This window comes from Capricornis sumatraensis, chromosome 16 (assembly GCF_032405125.1).
Source record: "Capricornis sumatraensis isolate serow.1 chromosome 16, serow.2, whole genome shotgun sequence".
NCBI classification, from domain to species: domain Eukaryota; kingdom Metazoa; phylum Chordata; class Mammalia; order Artiodactyla; family Bovidae; genus Capricornis; species Capricornis sumatraensis.
This window is the reverse complement of record NC_091084.1, coordinates 35,936,280-35,955,863: the sequence shown is the minus strand read 5'-3', so window position 1 is coordinate 35,955,863 and position 19,584 is coordinate 35,936,280. Positions and strand designations below refer to the sequence as shown.

The 19,584-nt window shown below is 42.6% G+C and overlaps 1 non-coding gene across 1 annotated transcript; it reads left to right on the top strand.

Moving 5' to 3' along the window:
* Positions 1-19,104: 19,104 nt before the first annotated feature.
* On the top strand, positions 19,105-19,211 carry LOC138093317 (U6 spliceosomal RNA). Its single transcript, XR_011146050.1, has one exon. It is a non-coding gene; the product is annotated as a U6 spliceosomal RNA (small nuclear RNA).
* Positions 19,212-19,584: the final 373 nt, after the last annotated feature.

Below are 19,584 nucleotides of genomic sequence, written 5' to 3'. Positions count from 1 at the left end.
CTCCGTGGGGGTCAGGGTGAGCAATGACGTCACCCCAGGAGGACTGTCGCCAGATAAGCCTCCCTGGTTTAACTGCTCATCAAAAGACTTAGGAGTCAAACCAGACTCTTTTGCACAACACTTGGCTGACCCTGTTTTTTCAGACAGGCATCATCACTTGTCCTCTAAATCTTCGAAGGACATCGGGGCTGGAAAAGACTTCCTGAGGTCAGTCCACCCATCCATTCCAGGGGAGGCAGCTGGCCTGCTTTGGGTGCTCTGCTGCTTTCCTCAGAAGGGTCCTCACATACTGTGGGCGCTGTAAACTAGTGACCGTGTGCACAGGCTCACATGGCTGCTCTCTGCCCTTCCCCCACTTACCATTAGATTGGGGGTGAGTTATTTAATTTCTCTGTGTCCCTGTTTCCTATCTTAAAAAAAAAAAGAAAACAAGATAATTAACAATGTCTCCCTCCTACAGCTGTGGTGAGCCTCTGAACAGCGTAGGGCACTTAGAATAGTGCTTGGCACATAGTAAGCTATAAATGTCAGCCTTTTTGTACCTAATTAAGTCTCCGTTATAAGACCTGTATTAGGAAACACGACTGCTTCTGTTGATTTTCCATTCAGTTTAATTTTAAGAGTCCTTGTTAAGCTAGAGAACCACATGAGGTTTCTTGGTAAGCCCTGGGGAGACAGCAAGCTAAGAAGGACAAAGTGTGTGCATTGGAGCGTACAGCCTAGCAAAGCAGAATGCATGAAGTGCAAAATACAAGTGCAAACAGGTGCGAACAGAAAATCAATTTTAACGAGAGGAAAAAAGGTGGTCTAGGCAGGCTTCATGGAGGCATTAGTACTTAAGGCGTAAAGTATGAATTTCACTAGAAAAGATGAATGGAGCACTCTCGAGTAAAGGAACTGTTTGAGTAAGAGGACTGAAAAGAAGCAGAAGGAAAAGAAAACCCCTGGGGAGCTTTGGAAAATAGAGAGAGAAGTCAGGGCTTATGGAAGAACTCATAGAGGAGGTAAGGCAGGACAAACAAGAGAGTCAGATTGGCGAGTATTCAAAGTTTAGTTCTAGTCTTTATTTTTAAAAAATATTTTATTTGTTTGTTTGGCTGTGTCAGGTCTTAGCTGGGGGGTGTGACATTATGGACCTGTGTTTGAGGAACATCAATTCTGGTGACAGTGTGAAATACGTACTGGAGAAGCAAAAGATGGGACACACAGAGGCCAGTTCAGAGACTGTCATTCAATCAGTCTGTATTTTTGGAGTGTTGACTACATGCATGCATGGCAAATACTGCAGGTAAGAGATAGAGAAAATCTGAAACAGGCTGGGAGAAAAATGTGGAATGAGAGGAGACGGGCAAGGGAAGGAAGAGTTCTACAAAGATTTATTCAGAGACATAGACTGGAAGAAAACCAAGAATGCGGGATGAATCAGCAGTCAAGAAAGGGAAGGAGCCAGAGTTTGTTGAATGACTACTACAAGCCCGGCACCAGTCTAAGTGCTTCACACACAAAATCCCATTCGACCCTCCCAACCATTCCGAGAAATAGACATCAAAAGCTCCATGTTAGGAGGGGGAGAGATTTTAAAAGGTGCCTGACTTGCCAAAGTTCATACAGGGAACAAACGGAAGAGGAGCACAAATTTAAACCAGGGTCTCTGTGCTTTAAAACTCATGCTATAAATTGCACCACATTTCAGAAAGGTAAGTGATGCCAAATGCTGTCACGAAATCAGGCAGGAGGAAGACGGAGAGAATCCCATCAGGTTTTGTAAAGGGTCGCTGGTGTTCTCTGTGGGAACAGTGGTGGTGAGAGCAGGAATGAAACGTGACTGCTACAGGTGGTAGAGTGTGGAGCGAGGCAACACACGGAGGCTGCAAAAACCACGAGTCCCAGAAACCAGGCGGTGAAAGGAGTGTCTTTCATTCCCATTCATTTTAAAATAGTTATTGAGCATTTTCTATGTGTTCAAGTCTCTTCTAAGGATCTGGAATTAGACTGGGAAAAATGTGTGTGTGTGTGTGTGTGTGTGTGTGTGTGAGAGTTATTGTTGGTAGATGTTATGTTTCAGAGGAACAAAATGTGACTGTATGATTATGCCATTTAAAATGGAGTTCTGCCTATATCTAAGAAACTGAAGCTTGGGGGTGTACCTGGTAATCTAACAAATCAATCAAAAAGCATTTAATATGCCCAGATTCTAAGTATACCGTAACACTGGGTACTGTGAAACGGTTCTGAAAAGTTTCTCTAACACTATTCATTTATTTCTCAAAATAATTCTTGAATGTTTATCAAAGATGACCCTGGCTTCAAGTCTTGAAGTGGCGGTGCCGGGAGAGCAGAGAATCAATCTAAGGACTACAGTTTAGTGAGAAAACCTACTTTGATAGAGGCATGTATCAAATGCAGTGTGATCCCAGAGGAGAGAGAGCTTGATCCAGAAAGAACTTCATGAAGGAGACAGTATCTACCCAAGGTAGCAGGTTAGCAGAGGAGTTTTCTAGCTACACTGGGGCAAGGGCGGGGGCATGCTTCCAGGCAGAAGGACCACCTACACAAAGGCACAGAGGTATAAAAGAGCGCAGGATATATTCTTGGAATCACACAAAGAACAGTCTGGATCATAATGTTGGGTGATGGATGAGAGAAAGAGATTACATCTACTATAAATCTTCCTTCTTGCCCATTTAAACACAGATTAATTGAGCACACTATGTTCTAAGTGCTGGAAAATCGGGTGGGGGAATTTGGGTATGCACATAACCAAGTGCCCTGGAGGAGTTTACATCTGGTGATTACAAAATTCCAGAATGATGGAACAGATATTTCAAAGATCTGACCCAACCATCACTTCACCCCCACTGTTCATTCTGTTTTAGAGATTAGAGAAGGAGGCACAGGGAGGTTACAGACAGTTACTAAAGTGATACAGCAGGCAGGTGAAGTTTCACAGGTGATAAATGGCTTTGTATGCAAAGGCCAAGACAAAGACTTGGAGGCTGAACTCACTCAAAGAGAAGGGCCCCACAGGTCTAGGAAACAATCCGGTTCAAGTGCTAAAGGAACCACTTAAGGCTTTTATTTCTAACAGGAACTCAGCAGTTTCACCTCCATTACGTCAGAAAATCAGCCCCCTTTTACAGACAACCCTAGATCCCATGGACAGAGGAGCCTGGCGGGCCACAGTCCATCCAGTTGTAAACCAGTCAGACATGACTTAGCGACTAAACAAAAATAATAAACCCAGATCCGGAGTGGCAGAGATGCTGGAGCAGCTCGCGTGTGCTCCATTGCTGTCATGTCTCACTCTTTGTGACCCCATGGGCTGTGGCCCACCAGGCTCCTCTCTGTCCATGGGATTCTCCAGGCAAGATACTGGAGCGGGTTGCCATTTCCTTCTCCAAGGGATCTTCCTGACCCAGGGATGGAACCCGTGTCTCCTGCACTGGCAGGTGGGTTCTTTCCCACTGAGCCAGTTGGGAGGCCCAGATATTAGAGCAGTGGGCTCCAAATCACTTCCAGGGTAGAGCAGAACCGTGGTAACTTCTGCTGGGGTATGATGCTGAAACTGTAAAAATTGCCCAGTTTCTTCTGATGGGACATAATGGCATGTTTGCCAAGCATGATGGAGACACTAGCCTTTACATATCACTTCAAACAAAAAATTGAATTATTTTGTTGTGACACAGGAAGACTTTTCAGCCATGGCTCCTATAATCCAAGTACACAGAGTACATTCCTACTGCAGCCCCAGTCGTTTATCCTTCTGCAAGGAGGGAGCAAGTGTAAACAATTCATTCCTGTAAAAGTCTGCATTTAGTGGGAGCTGTTGCCTTGAAATGAAAGTCACACTTCGCAGTGTTCCCACGTTTCATGAATGGCCCACCAGCCTGGACCCTGGCTGTACTCTGCCCCCAACTGCCCCCTGGTGGCAATTCCGTTGCTCACATTCCCCCCACTCCCATTCTATGAGCTGAGATGCTGGACCACTGCCCTTCTGATTCACCTCAATTCAGTGACTGCACAGTATTTTAAACACCCTGAAATTGGAATTGGGGAATTGGTTATGCTGGGTAATCTCTGAAGTCTCTCACAGTCTATGAACTGAAAAGGTTTACTTCACCTTAAGAAATCCTGGTATATGAAAACACAGATTTTAAAAACATGAGTTGGGGCAACTCCCAACTAATTGGGGCAACTAGTTGGACTAGTTAGGTTAGGTCCAGTTAGGTTAGGACTCCAGACTCTCACTTCACAGGGCTCAGGTTCAATCCCTGGTTGGGGAACTAAGATCCCTCATAAGCTGCATGGCACAGTAAAAAAAAAAAAAATATATATATATATATATATATATATATATATATATGAGTTGGAATGATCATCATTAACTAAAATCACTTCTTTCCCAAAAGAATTCATTAAAATAGACTGTTTCCTTATGGGTAAGGAATTTATCCTTTATGGGTAAGGGTAATTTATCCTTAAATTAAATGACTCGAATAAGGCACATTCAACAAGGAAACCTCCTGCTGAATATCAGATGTCCACATGAGCATAAAACATCACTGAATGCTGAGTGACCTCATTTCTTTATATTTCTAGGAAAAGAAAGAGCTCCATTTCTCATAATCTCAACCACTCCCATGATGTAAATTAGTACTTCGAGAAGACATATTAATTCTGTCTGACAGTTGGAAAGTTTTATGAGCGATAGACCTTCCTTAGGCAACAGAATTATAAGCCTGAAAGAAACATCAGATACTTAGTCCAATCTCATTAAATATCTTGACCATTCTTCCTCTGCCCTGTCACCCAGGGTCACAGATGAGAAACTAAGGCATTGGTGAGATCAACCCTGGACCAAGGTCATATAGCTGAAATGGAAATTGCTTTCTGTAAATCAAATATCTTTTGGTCAAATTCTACCTTAATTGCTTTCAGTGTTATTCTGGAGGCTGTATTTTGACCTCAAAGAATAATTAAAATACAAATGGTACTAAGGAGTCCAAATACTCATTCTGCTTTTGTCCACACACATTCTGTGCACATCTAATTCTCTCATAAGCCCACAGAGAGCAAGAAGTTAAACACAAATACCTTGCTAGAACTGATCTCAACACATGAATGATCAGATTTGCACAAAAGACATAACAATGTTTATTTATTTAAAAGCCTTTATGCTTTACACAAAGAGAATCCCTTTATGTGGGAAATTCCCCTCATGCATTTTAAATATTTACTTGATGTATACACAACTTTGCAACAACACTACTACTTAGTAAAAGTATGTGTATAAATAATCAACATACACGTTCATACCCTTTCATTTCAAAGCAAATATATAATAACAATGGCTTGAACCATATGAAAAATCTGTTTTGGCTGAGCATAGATTAGAAACGTTCCAATGTCCTAAAAATTTGAAGATTGATCTAAAACTTCTTGAGCCAGGCACTCTGTTTTCTCAATTAAGCCTCACAAAAATCCTGAGGTTGTGCCAATTTCCCCATTTTAGAGATGTGGAAAACGAAGCCCAGAGAAATTAACTTTAGGTATTAAGCTATGATTCAAACCCAAGTAGTTTGAATCCCAAACCAGTGTTTTCTCCATTCCTCTATATTACTCTATTTCAACTTCCTGTAAAAAATATACTTTCAGCCACTATTCAAACTGGTTCTCTCTGCCATTTTTTGTGATGGCTTTCATTTGATTTGCAATCTGGTAAATAAACTGATATCTGGGGTTGAAATTCTGCAAACTAAGATGCTCTGCTTTCCTAACTCAGTCAGTTTCTATTTGTTCCCTCTCTAAAACACACCACAAAGCTAATACCAATTTCCTTGGGCCTTCCTACTGAATTCTAAACATTTTAAAAAGAAACTCTATCCCCAGTATTTGGCAGAACCTGCTTTGCTAGAAGTGCTTGCAAGAAATACTTTTCTTTGCCGTGTTCAGGCCATCTAAGCAGATTCTCATTTGCAGCGAACGATGTCCTAATTCCTAACTGGTACCCAAGTGTCTCTAACACCCCTTACCTGTTACGAAGTCCACTTGTAGATCTCAGGTGGGTCAGCAGGGCTCTACAGGTGCCCGGAGGCATCCATCACTGAGACCTGTCCACCCAACACTCTAAGCGGGACCTGCGCTCAACAGCTCCAGGCTCCACTAAGTTTGCTTAAAACGAGGCTGGCTTAGCAAACACTAAAGGCTTTTAAAAGTAAGTTCTCTGTGATCTTTGTGTTCTAATTTAGCTTCCAAAGGTAGATCTAACTTGTTTTCAGGACTTTGGAAAGCAATGGTTTCAATCTTGTCAGCCAGGGCAAAGTCTGGGTTCTTGAAGGCTGGCTCACATGATCTCATTCCGTGCAAGTTCACCCCTGCACCCTTGGACCTTGGAACCAGGACAGTAGGCTTTATCCCCGCCAAAATAAAATCTCCCCAGCTTAACCAAAGAACAACCAGTCAGTGCTCATGGTCCCACTGTCCTACAGGAAGGGTCCCACCAGGATACTAAAAACCTAGGTTCCTTCCCTGCCTCTTTCTCACTCTCCCCTTTTGTTTCTTCCCTCTCTCTGTCCTTCTCTCTCTTTCTGTGTCTCTCTTTTGCACACACACACGCGAGCAATTCTCCCCACTTCCTTAAGTAACCAGACACTGCTCAACCAAAAACAAATGGTGAGTTTCCCATCAGGGGAGGTAAGCCAGCAGAGACTGACCACGTTCTTGCACTGAGGCTGAGACCAGATGACACTGGAGGGGACTTGCAGGTCGAAGGCTGATAGTATCCCAGAGGTTCTTGAGGTTCTGGAAAAAGCCCATACGTGTTCTTCTAATTGTTCTTTTATGACTTCTTCTCCTTTTCTTTTTTGAGAATGTCCTCCACACTCATTTAAATCAATCCTTACTTGTATATGGGCTTCCCTTGTGGCTCAGCTGGTGAAGAATCTGCCTGCAATGCGGGAGACCTGGGTTGGATCCCTGAGTTGGGAAGACCCTCTGGAGAAGGGAAAGGCTACCCACTCCCGTATTCTGGCCTGGAGAATTCAGTCCATGGGGTCGCCAAGAGTCAGACACGACTGAACGACCTTCACTTCACTTACTTGGGTACATGTATATTAGAAAAAAACCCTCGGTGCACTTTACCCACACTGTTTTGCAACACCTCTTTTTCCATGCCATGTCATAATTACTGGCATGCATTTTCCACATCCCATCTCCCTCAGACTGTATCGTCATCAAGGCAAGATTTCTGCCCTCTTCATCTCTGTCATCCTGTTTCAAAGCTCACTGCTCCACAGGGTGTATCTGCTCAGTGAATGTCCGAGAGTGAAAATATGGTGGGTGGGGCAGTGACGGGGGTGTAGGGGAGAGGTCTGAGGAGGCACCCAGTTAGCTTCCCACACATGCTCTCTGGGGATCGCCTGCGCTTCTAGAGAAACGGAGGCTGAAGAACACGATCCACTACAGCCCTGCAGTGTCCCTTGGGACAGCTCTGACTGTGGTCATTCCTTCCCTGAGATCATCACTGCACTCAGCCTGCATCACATAAGAGATCTCAGGAGAAGTCACCTGGGAGGATAACACTCTCCACCCAGAACATTCGTTTCTGATTAACTAAAAGCTCAGGTTTCTTAGGTAAGGGTGTTTGGACTGTGGATCTCTGGAGAGCCATTAAAGGAAGGAACCAGAATGCACTTGGAAACAGCTGCTTACCTATCAACTCTTAAGAAAACACCCTGAAATAGAGTTTAATCAGTTCTTCCTCAGTTACTGGTGAGGGCCTCAGTTTAACCATTCCTGCAAGAAAGGAATTCATCCTACTCTCTTCCAAAGATCTGCAGACAGGGCACCTTCCCTGTGTGGGAAGCCCAGGCCCTCCTGAGCTCTGGAGCTGCCCTGCGCTCCAAAAAATAACCATTCTCTGCCGTAGTTTCCCGTCCAAAGAATGTCTGCCCATCTTGATTATAAGGTCAACGTTAAGTCACAATTTAATTTCCCTTAAATGACTTCTTCTTAAATGACTACTCATTCCATTTGAGTTGCAAATCGGAAAAAATACTTAGAAGAAACCAACCCCCACATTTTATAGATAAGGAACTTGTTCAAGAAGTGCCTCTCTCTGTTGGCTGCCTTTGATAGCCTGTTTATTGTGGTATAAAAATGAACTTAACCTATTAATTACCGAGCAGGTGGGTCCAGAAACACAGTAACACATATTTTGTAAAATATACATATATAAACTTTATTTTAAGACCAGTTTTAGATTTACAGAAGTTACCACATGCTTGTAAATGCTAAACTACTTCATCCTCCCTGTTACTGTTTTACTAACAGTGCTCCCTACAGCACATTGTCAAAATAGCTTGTTTTCCGTTTTATGGGCACAAAGCACCTTATACGGGTAAGGGTTTGGCCCAGGTTCCAGGAACAATTTGGCTGTTTTCTCAGGGAGAAATGCTACAAAGAGCAATTTATGTACACAGGTTGTATGCTGAAGGTGGGGAGGGAACTTTAAATCGTATCAATCCAAACACAATTACAGTAAGACTAGCTAATATTTACTGCACACTTACTATAAATCAGGCATGAGCTCAATTAATCCTCAAATCACCCCAATGAGGAAGTTGTTATCCCCATTTTCAAATAAGAAAAGAATAAGGCTTGGAAAGGTTGTATAAAAGACACACAGGACTTCCCTTGTGGCTCAGTGGTTAAGAATCTGCCCATCAATGCAGGGGACGTGGATTTCATCCCTGGGCCAGCAAGATCCCACATGCCTCGGAGCAGCTAAGCCAGAGAGCCGGTACTACTGAAGGCCACACACCTGTGCTCTGCCACAAGAGAAGCCGCCTTGATGAGAAGCCTGCACGTCGCAACTAGAGAGTAGTCCCTGTTTGCTGGCAACTAGAGAAAGCCCTCATGCAGTGAGGAGCTAGAGCAGTAAAAAAAAAAAAAAAAAGACAGCTAATCAGCAGCTGGACTGGGTTCAAACTGCCAAACTGAAACCAAGCACGACTGTGTGGGACTCCTGGGTACAGAAGCCTTTCTATGTCCCTCCTTTCTTGTTGGTAGGAAACAGACTCCAACTTCCATGACCTTCCCTGAGTTCCGAAGGGCAGATTCAACAGTTGCTAATCAGGGAAAGGGGTGGTGATGCAGAGACTAGGCAGGAGGCCATCTGAGGCCGGCTAAATGAGAGCAGACCCTGCGCACATCCTGATTTTTTTTTTTTTTTCCCAGTGCCTAAGTGACACTGATTTATTTTTATTTTTATTTATTTATTTATTTATTTTAATTTATTGGGGTATAGTTGCTCATTTCTGCGGCACAGCGAAGTGAATTAGCCAGCCACACGTATACACATACCCCCTCCCTTCTGGATGTCCCTCCCACCTAGATCAGCACAGAGCGCTGAGTAGAGATTCTCGAGCTACACAGCAGGTCTGCACTAGTCCTCTCTTCCATGTGTAGCAGTGTATACAGGTCAATCCCAATCTCCCAGTTCATCCCTCCCTGCCTTTCCCTGCTTGATGTCCATACATTTGTTCTCTACGTCTGTGTTTTCTCTATTTCTATTCGCACTTTATTAGCAACTCCACCCCTGAACCATTGCTATAAAACTCCTCACCGAATCACACCCAGGGTTGGGACGCACAGTGTCTGAGGGGCAGGAGCCCACTGTATCCCCCTTTGCCTGACAAAGCAATAAAGCTATTCTTTGCTACTTCACCCAAAACACTGTTTCAGAGGTTCAGTGCAGTACCGGTGCACAAAGGCCAAGTTTTTGGCATCACGATCTGATGTCAGAGCTTGTGCTCTCCCCTGGTTAGCTCTGTCTCTCCTCTGTTGTGGAATGACCTCCATCTTTGATGTCAGCATCTTGGTTCTAAATTGGTACCTGATATGATAACTCATTCATAAGCCTATACTACACAATTATGGCAACTGCCTTGTAAAAATATGCATTTTTAATATCCATCACATGACCTGTTTGAGATAAATGTCAATACTGGTATGTGCGGACATGAATTCTCAAAGCTGGCAGACATATCTACAAATCCTTGACACTTACAGCATACTTTCCAGTTATAGTAAGCTTCTAATACTCGGACTTGCCTGGTGGTCCAATGGTTAAGAATCTGCCTGCCAATACAGGGGACACAGGTTCTCTCCTGGTCTGGGAAGATTCCACATGTCACAGGGAAACTCCTGAAGCCTGAGCCCCTAGAGCCCGCAATCCACAAGAAAAGCCACTGCAATGAGAAGCCCAATGCACCGCGAGACTAGCCTCTGCTCACAGCAGCTAGAGAAAGCCTGCGTGCAACAATGAAGACCCAGCGCAGACAATAAATCAATAAATAAGTTTGTTTTAAAAAACTTACAATACCCCCTGATTTCCTCATGCATCGTTGACAGTATGATCTAGCAGTTAAGTGCAAGGGTCCTGGAACTAGAATGGCTGGGTTCAAAGTTTGGATCCACCATTTATTAACAAGTTTTAACTAATGTCTCAGTGCCTCGGTCAGCCCTCGGGCAAGATAAGACTGTTAACAACAGCGCCTATATTACAGGCTTGTGGTAGCAGATCGACAAGGTTATATACACTAAGCACTTGGCACAGTTCCTAACACACAGCAAATGCTAAGAGAAGTCAAAGCATGTACCAGTTTTGCACCTGCAATCGTGTGTATAAGCATTGATACTAATCACTAATGTAATAAAGTACACTGAGCATCAAGGAATGTTTGGTTGCACAAACACACCAGGGAGCCTGATAAAAATCCACATCATACAGTGCTACACAGCTGCTCATTTGAGCAGCACCCCACTTACAAAAAAAAAAGAAGTGAATAAAGATGAGGTCAACCTAATAGCTTAAAATACAGGTCTGTTTCTCTTAAGGCCTGTAGAGAAGGGGAGGGGGTGGAAAATGGTAACAATTGGTACAATTATGATCACGATCATTACTATTATCACTAGTATGAATAGAACTCTCAGCTTCCAGCTCTCAGATTTCTGTGCTTGCCTTTTCTAAGGGAACTAGAGAATGCTTGATTGCTTCCTTACAATGGGAATGGTTTTACCCTTTCAATTACCATCTCCATCACATTCCACATAAGTTAAGAGATGGCATTTGGGTCTTCTATTCAAGCGAGTGATCTTTCTATCCTTTTCATTACAGGAGAGACAACTGGTAAAGTTAATGCAATGTACTGTAACTAATGCCTTGGAAATGCCTGAAGCACGACAATCTTAATCCACTTTGAAGGCTAACTGTGTTCAGAATGTGAGGCTTTATATTAAGCTGTATGTTAGAGCAAAATTAGCTGCAGGGGAAAATCCTCTTTGAATCAGAGTGAAACCATTTATATTTATTTCGAAAACTTAGACGAGTCTGATGACAAAAAACAAACAAACAAACAAACGTTAACAGTAAGATACTAATTTAACCCTTGGCTGGGCTATAGCAATGGCAGCTTTGTGGATTCTGCACAAAGTCCACGTATGTGCGCCTGATATGTGGAACCTTTATGGGCATCACGGAGCCAACAATTAACAGGGACTCAATAGAAAACACTTAAGTCTCAAAGTCTACTGTTTTACCAAGAAAGCAAAATGGCAAAAGTCAGTGATTAAACGGTGACTAACAAGAGAGGACCCTCTCGGACTTCCCTGCAGGCTCAGTGGATAAGAGTTCACCTGCTAATGTAGGGGACACAGGTTCGATCCCTGGTCTGGGAAGACTCCACATGCTGCAAAGTAACTAAGTCCGTGCACCCAACTACTGAGCCCACGTGCTGCAACTACTGAAGCCCATGTGCCTAGAATCCGTGCTCAGCAACAAGACAAGCCACCACAGTGAGAAGCCTGCACACCCCAGCAAAGAGTAACCCCCACTTCAGCAACTAGAGAAAGTTCTTGAAAAACAACAAAGACCCAGCACAGCAAAAAAAAAAAAAAAAAGAAAGAAAAAAAAGAAGGTCTCTTGCTCATCATGCAAGTTCTCAGGTCCTCAAAGAGGAACCAGCAGAGGGGGAGCCCCAAGTTTCCCCTCTGATCTCTCCTCACTGGAACATTCCATTCACTCTTGAAGTTCAAAGGACAAAACAGGATGTGCAAATGACTCCTGAGCTCTTATGGAAGCTTTCCAATGCGCCTCCTTCCCATAATTACATATTCCTCATTTTGGTGGATCAGTTCTCCATTCCAGACAGGCTCCCCCAGCACAGCCACTGGTGCGATGAGAGAGAGGAAGCAAAGATCACGGCAGAGCGCCCCGTAGCTCTCATTTTGACAGCATATGATGTGCTGCCTTTGTCAACGGTACAGAGGAGTGATACCGGGTAAAGAAGCGGAACCTCTCTTCTTTACTGGTTTGGAGGGCCGGAAACCCCGCATGCCCCACCTTCCAGGAAAGGGGAGAGCCCTGACCCTTGGGTGAACTCAGGGCGCACTGTGATATAATCAATGCTCTTTTCCAGGCAGATAATACTCAAACTCAAGGTGGATTCTGTCTAAAAACACACTTCTGAAGGTGAAAAAGAGAATCTAAAACAGAGTGGGCATCTCTGCATGTGTAACTGACTCACCTTGCGGTACAGCACAGACTAACACAGCGCTGTAAATCGACTGTACTCCAATAAAAATTAATTTAAAAGAAAAGGTAAGAAAGAGAGTGGACACAGGTCTTTGAGTGTCTTAGCTTAGAAAATGAAGTCGGGACATCCTTGGTGGTCCAATGGTTAAGACTCCGTATTCCCAATACAAAGGGTGAGGGTTTGAACCCTGGTTGGGAAACTAAGATCTCACATGCTACATGGTGCGGGCAAAAAACCCAAGTCAGACAAGTTATGGGGAAAATAGTACACTTAGGGAGTGGGGGTTTATCTAATAGCACCAAGATTTTGTAAAGTAATGTGTAAAAACAGAGGTAAGAGCCATCAGCTATTTATATGCCTGCATCTAGCAGTTTTGTGATTTGGAGGAATGGGGTTTAGGAGTCAGGGAGACCTGAATATAAAGAGGCTTGAATTTCTGCCGGTCTTAGAGTCGTGCAGATGGAGCATCTCAGGAACACCTGGGCACAGTTGATTTTGTTCTAGAATATCTGTTTCGGCTCCGTCTCAGTAGAGACTGGAGCAAAGAAGCCTTCTCCTAGGCCCTCATCTTCCTTCCTTACTCCATCCTGATACCGTCGCTCCCCTTTTCCGCCTCCATTTCTTTCTTTTCTCCTTTTCTCAGTAAGATTTCTCCCCCTGCCTTTTTACCCATTTCTGCTTCTGCTTCTATAAACTCCTTTTCTCCTTGTCCTCGAAGTTCCCTAAAGGTCTGGTCCCTGTCTCCAGGGTCACCACCCTCCGCCTGCCCATTGGCCTCCCTGAGTTTATTAGAATCAGAAATGTCTGGTGGGCAGTGGACATGGAACACCCATTTCTAAAATCTCATCTTGAGACTCAATAATTCTAACTCCACCATAGCTTGAAACTAATTGAGACCCAGTAAGGCTAAGTCACACACCTGTTATTGACCTCGAAATACAGCTAACTACCTTTAAAGAAAGAAGACTGTACACGGCTTAAAAGTCTGTTCTGAGTTTTGCTGCTGTTATTAATTTGTTCCTGATGAACAACATTTTCAGGCACCTAAGTCACCAACTTTTTTTTTCCATTTTAGCTTTTCATTTCATATTGGAGTAAAGCCAATTAACCATGCTGTGATAGTTTCAGGTGGACAGCAAAGGGATTCAGTCATACATATAACGTACATACATATACACATTCTCCCCCAAACTCCCCTGCCATCCAGGCTGCCACATAACATTGAGCAAAGTTCCCGGTAAGTCACTAACTGTGAGGGCAGAAATAAGACCCATTTCTCACAAGCAGGTATTTACAGGAAGCCATGTGAACTGCAGGCAAAGTTCCTAGAGTTTCAAGCCAGCAGGTAATTAGGCTGTGTTATGGTAACTCAGCACAAGAGTCTGGACAAAGGGCGTATTCTAAAAACCAAAGAAAATAAACAACTGACCGGCTCAGAAACTCCTGATTGGATGTCAGGGCAAAAAAGGGCAGGCCAAACAGATAAGATCAGAATTGCCTCAGAGATTCACAGGTGTCAAGATAAGATCCTGAGAGGTGGCCACCAAAATAAAAACTCAGGTCTCTACAGCCCTTTTAAGTGAAACACTTCTACACCAGTGAGCAATATGATTTTTACAACCCCCTCCAATAAAGGAGGAGAAAGCAATGGCAACCCACTCCAGTACTCTTGCCTGGAAAATTCCATGGATGGAGGAGCCTGGTAGGCTGCAGTCCATGGGGTTGCTAAGAATCTGACACAACTGAGCGACTTCACTTTCACTTTTCACTTTCCTGCATGGGAGAAGGAAACGGCAACCCACTCCAGTGTTCTTGCCTGGAGAATCCCAGGGACGGCGGAGCCTGGTGGGCTGCCGTCTCTGGGGTCACACAGTCGGACACGACTGAAGCGACTTAGCAGCAGCAGCAGCAGCAGCAATAAAGGCATACTGTTACTCAACAGACGACAGAGCAGGATCAGAGAAATTATGGGACTTGTGTGAGTTCCACAGTAAGAGGCAAAGGCGGAATTTTCAGCCAGGTGTGCCCCTTCCAAATTATCATAATTATGGAAAGTGCTTACCTGATAGTTAGGTGGTAAGACAATGACATGTTGGGTCTTCTTAATTCCCCTTCCAAGGTCTGTTCACTACCTAAAAATGCCTAGGTCATCAAATTATGTAATCAAATTTCTTTTTCTCTGGGTTTTGGTAAAAATTACTCCATGCAAACACCAGAAAAAATTAAAACAAGGGCAAATGTTATAATCTAAGTGTGAAAAAAAGAAAAAAGAATCTAAATGTGACCAGCCAGATCAGCATTAGTATCAGAGGCAGGGTTATCCTGTAGAAATTCATGCGCGACCATTTAGAGATAGTCCAAATCACCCTAGCAGATTCCCTATACATTCCAGTTATTGCACTTAATTATATTATTAAATTATATAATAAATATAAGATTATTATATAATTATGGTTATATTTCAAATATATAATCATAGTTAGACTATTATATAATTATATGTGTTGTTGTTTAGGCGCTCAGTTGTGTCTGACTCTTTTGTGACCCCATGGATTGTAGCACTCCAGGCTCCTCAGTCCATGGAATTTCCCAGGCAAGAATTCTGGAGTGGGTTGCCATTTCCCTTCCTAGAGGATCTCTCCAACCCAGGGATCAAACTCGAGTTTCCTGCATTGGTAGGAGGATTCTTTACCACTGAGCCACCAGGGAAGCCAATATAATTAATTACATAATTATATATCCATCAATTCCTTGTTGCACAGGGAATCCTGCCAAACTTTTTCAACATGACCTATAGGCAATACCCACCCAAGGAAGTTTGGGGTGGGATAAGTGTGTCCCAGAATTCTTCTCATTTCATCCTATCTTTAAGAAAGCAGTGAGCTATGTCATCCATTTACACACTCAATTCATTCAATTTTTGAAAAATAAAATAAAATCTGACCCCTTGGTTGGATAATTATTGACTTCCGTGTTCCAATACAATAGCTTTAAAAAAACAAAATTCTCCAAAACATTTTATTTAATCAATATATGACCATGTATTACATTTTTTCTTTTGCATTTTTAGAAATTTATTTTTAATTGGAATATAATTGCTTTACAATGTTGTGTGAAGGTTCTGCTGTACAACATGAATCAGCTCTAAGTGTATATATACATATATATATATGTATGTATATATATGTATATATACACCCTCTCTCTTGAGCCTCCCTCTCACTTCCCCATTCCACCTTTCTAGGTTATCACAGCGCACCAAGCTGAGCTCCATGTGCTCTACAGCAGCTCCCTGCGAGCTATCTGTTTCACATGTGATAGTGTATCTATGTCAATACTACTGTCTGAATTTGTTCCAGCCTCTCTTTCCACCACTGTGCCAACAAGTCCATTCTTTACATTTGCATCTTTATTCCTGCCCTGCAAATAGGTTCATCAGTACCATTTTTCTAGATTCCAGATACATGAGTTAAGTTATGATATTTGTTTTTCTCTTTCTTATTTACTTCACTCTGTATGACAGACTCTAGGCTCATCCGCATCATTAGAAATGACCCAATTTCATTCTTTTTTATGGCCGAGTAATATTCCATTTATATATGTTCCACATTGTGTTTATCCATTCATTTGTCAATGGACATTTAGGTTGCTTCCATGTCCTGGTTATTGTAAATAGAGCTGCAGGGAACATTGGGGTACATGTGTCTTTTTGAATTATGGTTTTCTCAGGGTATATACCCAGTGGGATTGCTAGGTCATATGGTAGTTTTTAGTTCTTTAAGGAACCTCCATGCTAAGTCACTTCAGTCGTGTCCGACTCTGTGCGACCCCATAGACGGCAGCCCACCAGGCTCCCCCGTCCCTGGGATTCTCCAGGCAAGAACACTGGAGTGGGTTGCCATTTCCTTCTCCAATGCACAAAAGTGAAAAGTCAAAGTGAAGTCGCTCAGTCGTGTCCGACCCTCAGTGACCCCATGGACTGCAGCCTACCAGGCTTCTCCATCCACGGCATTTTCCAGGCAAGAGTACTGGAGTGGGGTGCCATTGCCTTCTCCGAGGAACCTCCATACTACCCTCCAATACTACAGTTCTAATATAACCTAGAACCTGTATCTATACCAAATAAAAGAAGTGGCAGGGCGAGCTACCAGTTATACAACTAAACAACCAGCTGTAAACACAGCAAAAGGGCAGGCAAAACCCCCATTGGGTTTTTATACTGGGGTAACGCCCACATTCTCTTTTATCTCACAAAGTTTTCTGTTAGTGTCCTGGCCTTTTCAGAAAGCAGCTGGGAAAATCTGGGTCCAGAAAGATTGATCAGTCCTGCAAGGTTACCCAGCAAAACAGTGATTCCTGTCTTGGGGTTCATAATGAGGCTCTACAGTCAGCTCCAACTCATGTTCCAAAGTTTAGTTATAATACCAAAGGCAGTTCCTAAACCTCATTCACAGAGATGTTCATTCTTTCATTTGAAATTGTCAAGATTATGATCCTAATACCTAGAACCTTCCCCTCACTATAAGAAAACAGCTTTAGAACCTTGGATTCAGGACCATGCAAAACCACCTTGGGGGCAGCAAGCCCTTGTCTCTCGTCCTGGAAAAACATAGACTGTGAGTCCTGGAGAGCAGAGGCTTTGCCTTGATGAAGGCTGGATTGGCAGAGTCTAGTGCAGTACTAGAAACATAAATGGATTCCATAGATACCTTTTGAACCAATGAATGGCCCTGCATGTTCAATTTTGGGAGATGAAAGACAGGAGTGTCAGCCAAATGACTGATTATAGCCCTGGCATTCAGAGGCTCTGACTTGGCTGGGTATATTTTGAAAAGGTGATTTTGCCAGCCTGTAATTGCAGGCTAAAGTAGACAGGAATGCCAGTCATTGAAGTGAAGTGAAGTGAAAGTGAAGTCACTCAGTCGTGGCCGACTCTTTGTGACCCCATGGACTGCAGCCCACCAGGCTTCTCCGTCCATGGGATTTTCCAGGCAAGAGTACCTGAGTGGGTTGCCATTTCCTTCTCCAGTCATTGGTGGTGTGGAAAAACCAGGTGCTTACTGCCCCCTGGTGGTCAACATTATTTCAGATTCTAACGTTCCCAGCACTCCTAATCAATGAATTTAAGCCAGGAGTCTGCACGTTTTACCCAGCCCCTTCTCCAAAAGTAGAGTTTTGACTTAAGGGCCAGAAAGATGTCTCCCCAATCCCAAAGTCCTCAAAGTAGGCTTTTCATCTCTATACTGAAAGATGAATATGTCAAGGAGCTGAAATAGAACCTTTAAAAATGAATTATCTTTCAGTGAATGGTCTGTGGTTTCAAGAGCTCCTAGGAAAAAAGAAAAGCATTCAAGGAAAATAATAATTTCCTGTCTGGAACACTGAGATTTCTATCTATTTGAGATTATCAGGTCAGGTCACCCTTCGAAACAAACAAAAACATAACCAGGAACTCCTTTAGACTTTGATTTCCTAGCATTTCAATATTGCATTCCCACTTCATGGAAGAAGCTGAGGGTCCAAACCAATTGCTGGAAAAATGCAAATTATCCTCTCAAGTCTAAAGGAAGGTTTTCGGTTTTGTTTTATTTTAATGTATGGTAAGTGGGAAAAAAAAAAAAACATAACTGCTACAGAGGTTTCCTTTTTAAAAAAATATTTTTTGATCTGGGCCATTTTTAAAGATTTTATTGAATTTGTTACAATATTGTTTCTGGTTTTTTTTTTTTTTAATGTTTTGATTTTTTGGCCTCAAGGTATGTGGGATTTTAGTTCCGCACCCCCTGCATTGGAAGGAAAAGTCTTAACCACTACACTGCCAGGGAAGTCTCTGCTACAGAGGTTTCTAAGGAAACATCACATGTACAGGGCTTTCTGTGTTTTATCCCACTTGGCTCTCCGGGATCTAGAGCAGTGTCAGACATATCAACACATAATTGGTGAATGAATGAAGCTTAAAGAGAAGGAGCTGCTTTTTAATGGAAATTATTGCTTATTGGAGAAGATGCCATCTCCTTCCTTGAGAATGGTTAAAGACAAAATAAATCCTCATTTATCTTTAAAATCATAGAATCTTAAAAATATATATATAGAATGTGATGCTGGAAGGAACCATAGAGATCATCGATTTATTCTCTTCATTTGGTTTCTTTCATTTACATTACAGATGAGGAAAATGAAAATCAGAGAGATAAACAACTCACCACAGGTCACACAGCAACTTTCTGGCAGACCCTACAGTGAATGTAAGTCTTCACTCCTGACATGTTCTAAAAGAACAATGATGTTCCAAGTTTTTGGCTGTGATTTACTGTAAGAAATACATCATGACCCAGTACACATCTACACAATTACACACATAACACTAAAAAGAATTTCATAAAACAATACCCACTTTTTCCACGTAATTAATGTACCCTGGACTGTTGTCTACTCCATTTCATTTTTTTGTATATTATTCTGATCACAACTCACTAAATTCACAACTAACAATTTAAAAAACATTCTGGTGCTCACTTCGGCAGCACATATGCTAAAATTGGAATGATACAGAGAAGATTAGCATGGCCCCTGTGCAAGGATGACACACAAATTCGTGAAGCGTTCCATATTTTTTGCAAACAGAACTGCCATATGACCCAGCAATCCCACTGCTGGGCATACACACGGAGGAAACCAGAATTGAAAGAGACACATGTACCCCAATGTTCATCACAGCACTGTTTATAATAGCCAGGACACAGAAACAACCTAGATGTCCATCAGCAGATGAATGGATAAGAAAGCTGTGGTACATATACACAATGGAGTATTACTCAGACATTAAAAAGAATACATTTGAATCAGTTCTAATGAGATGGATGAAATTGGAGCCGATTATACAGAGTGAAGTAAGCCAGAAAGAAAAACACCAATACAGTATACTAACACACATATATATGGAATTTAGAAAGATGGTAACAATAACCCTGTATGCGAGACAGCAAAA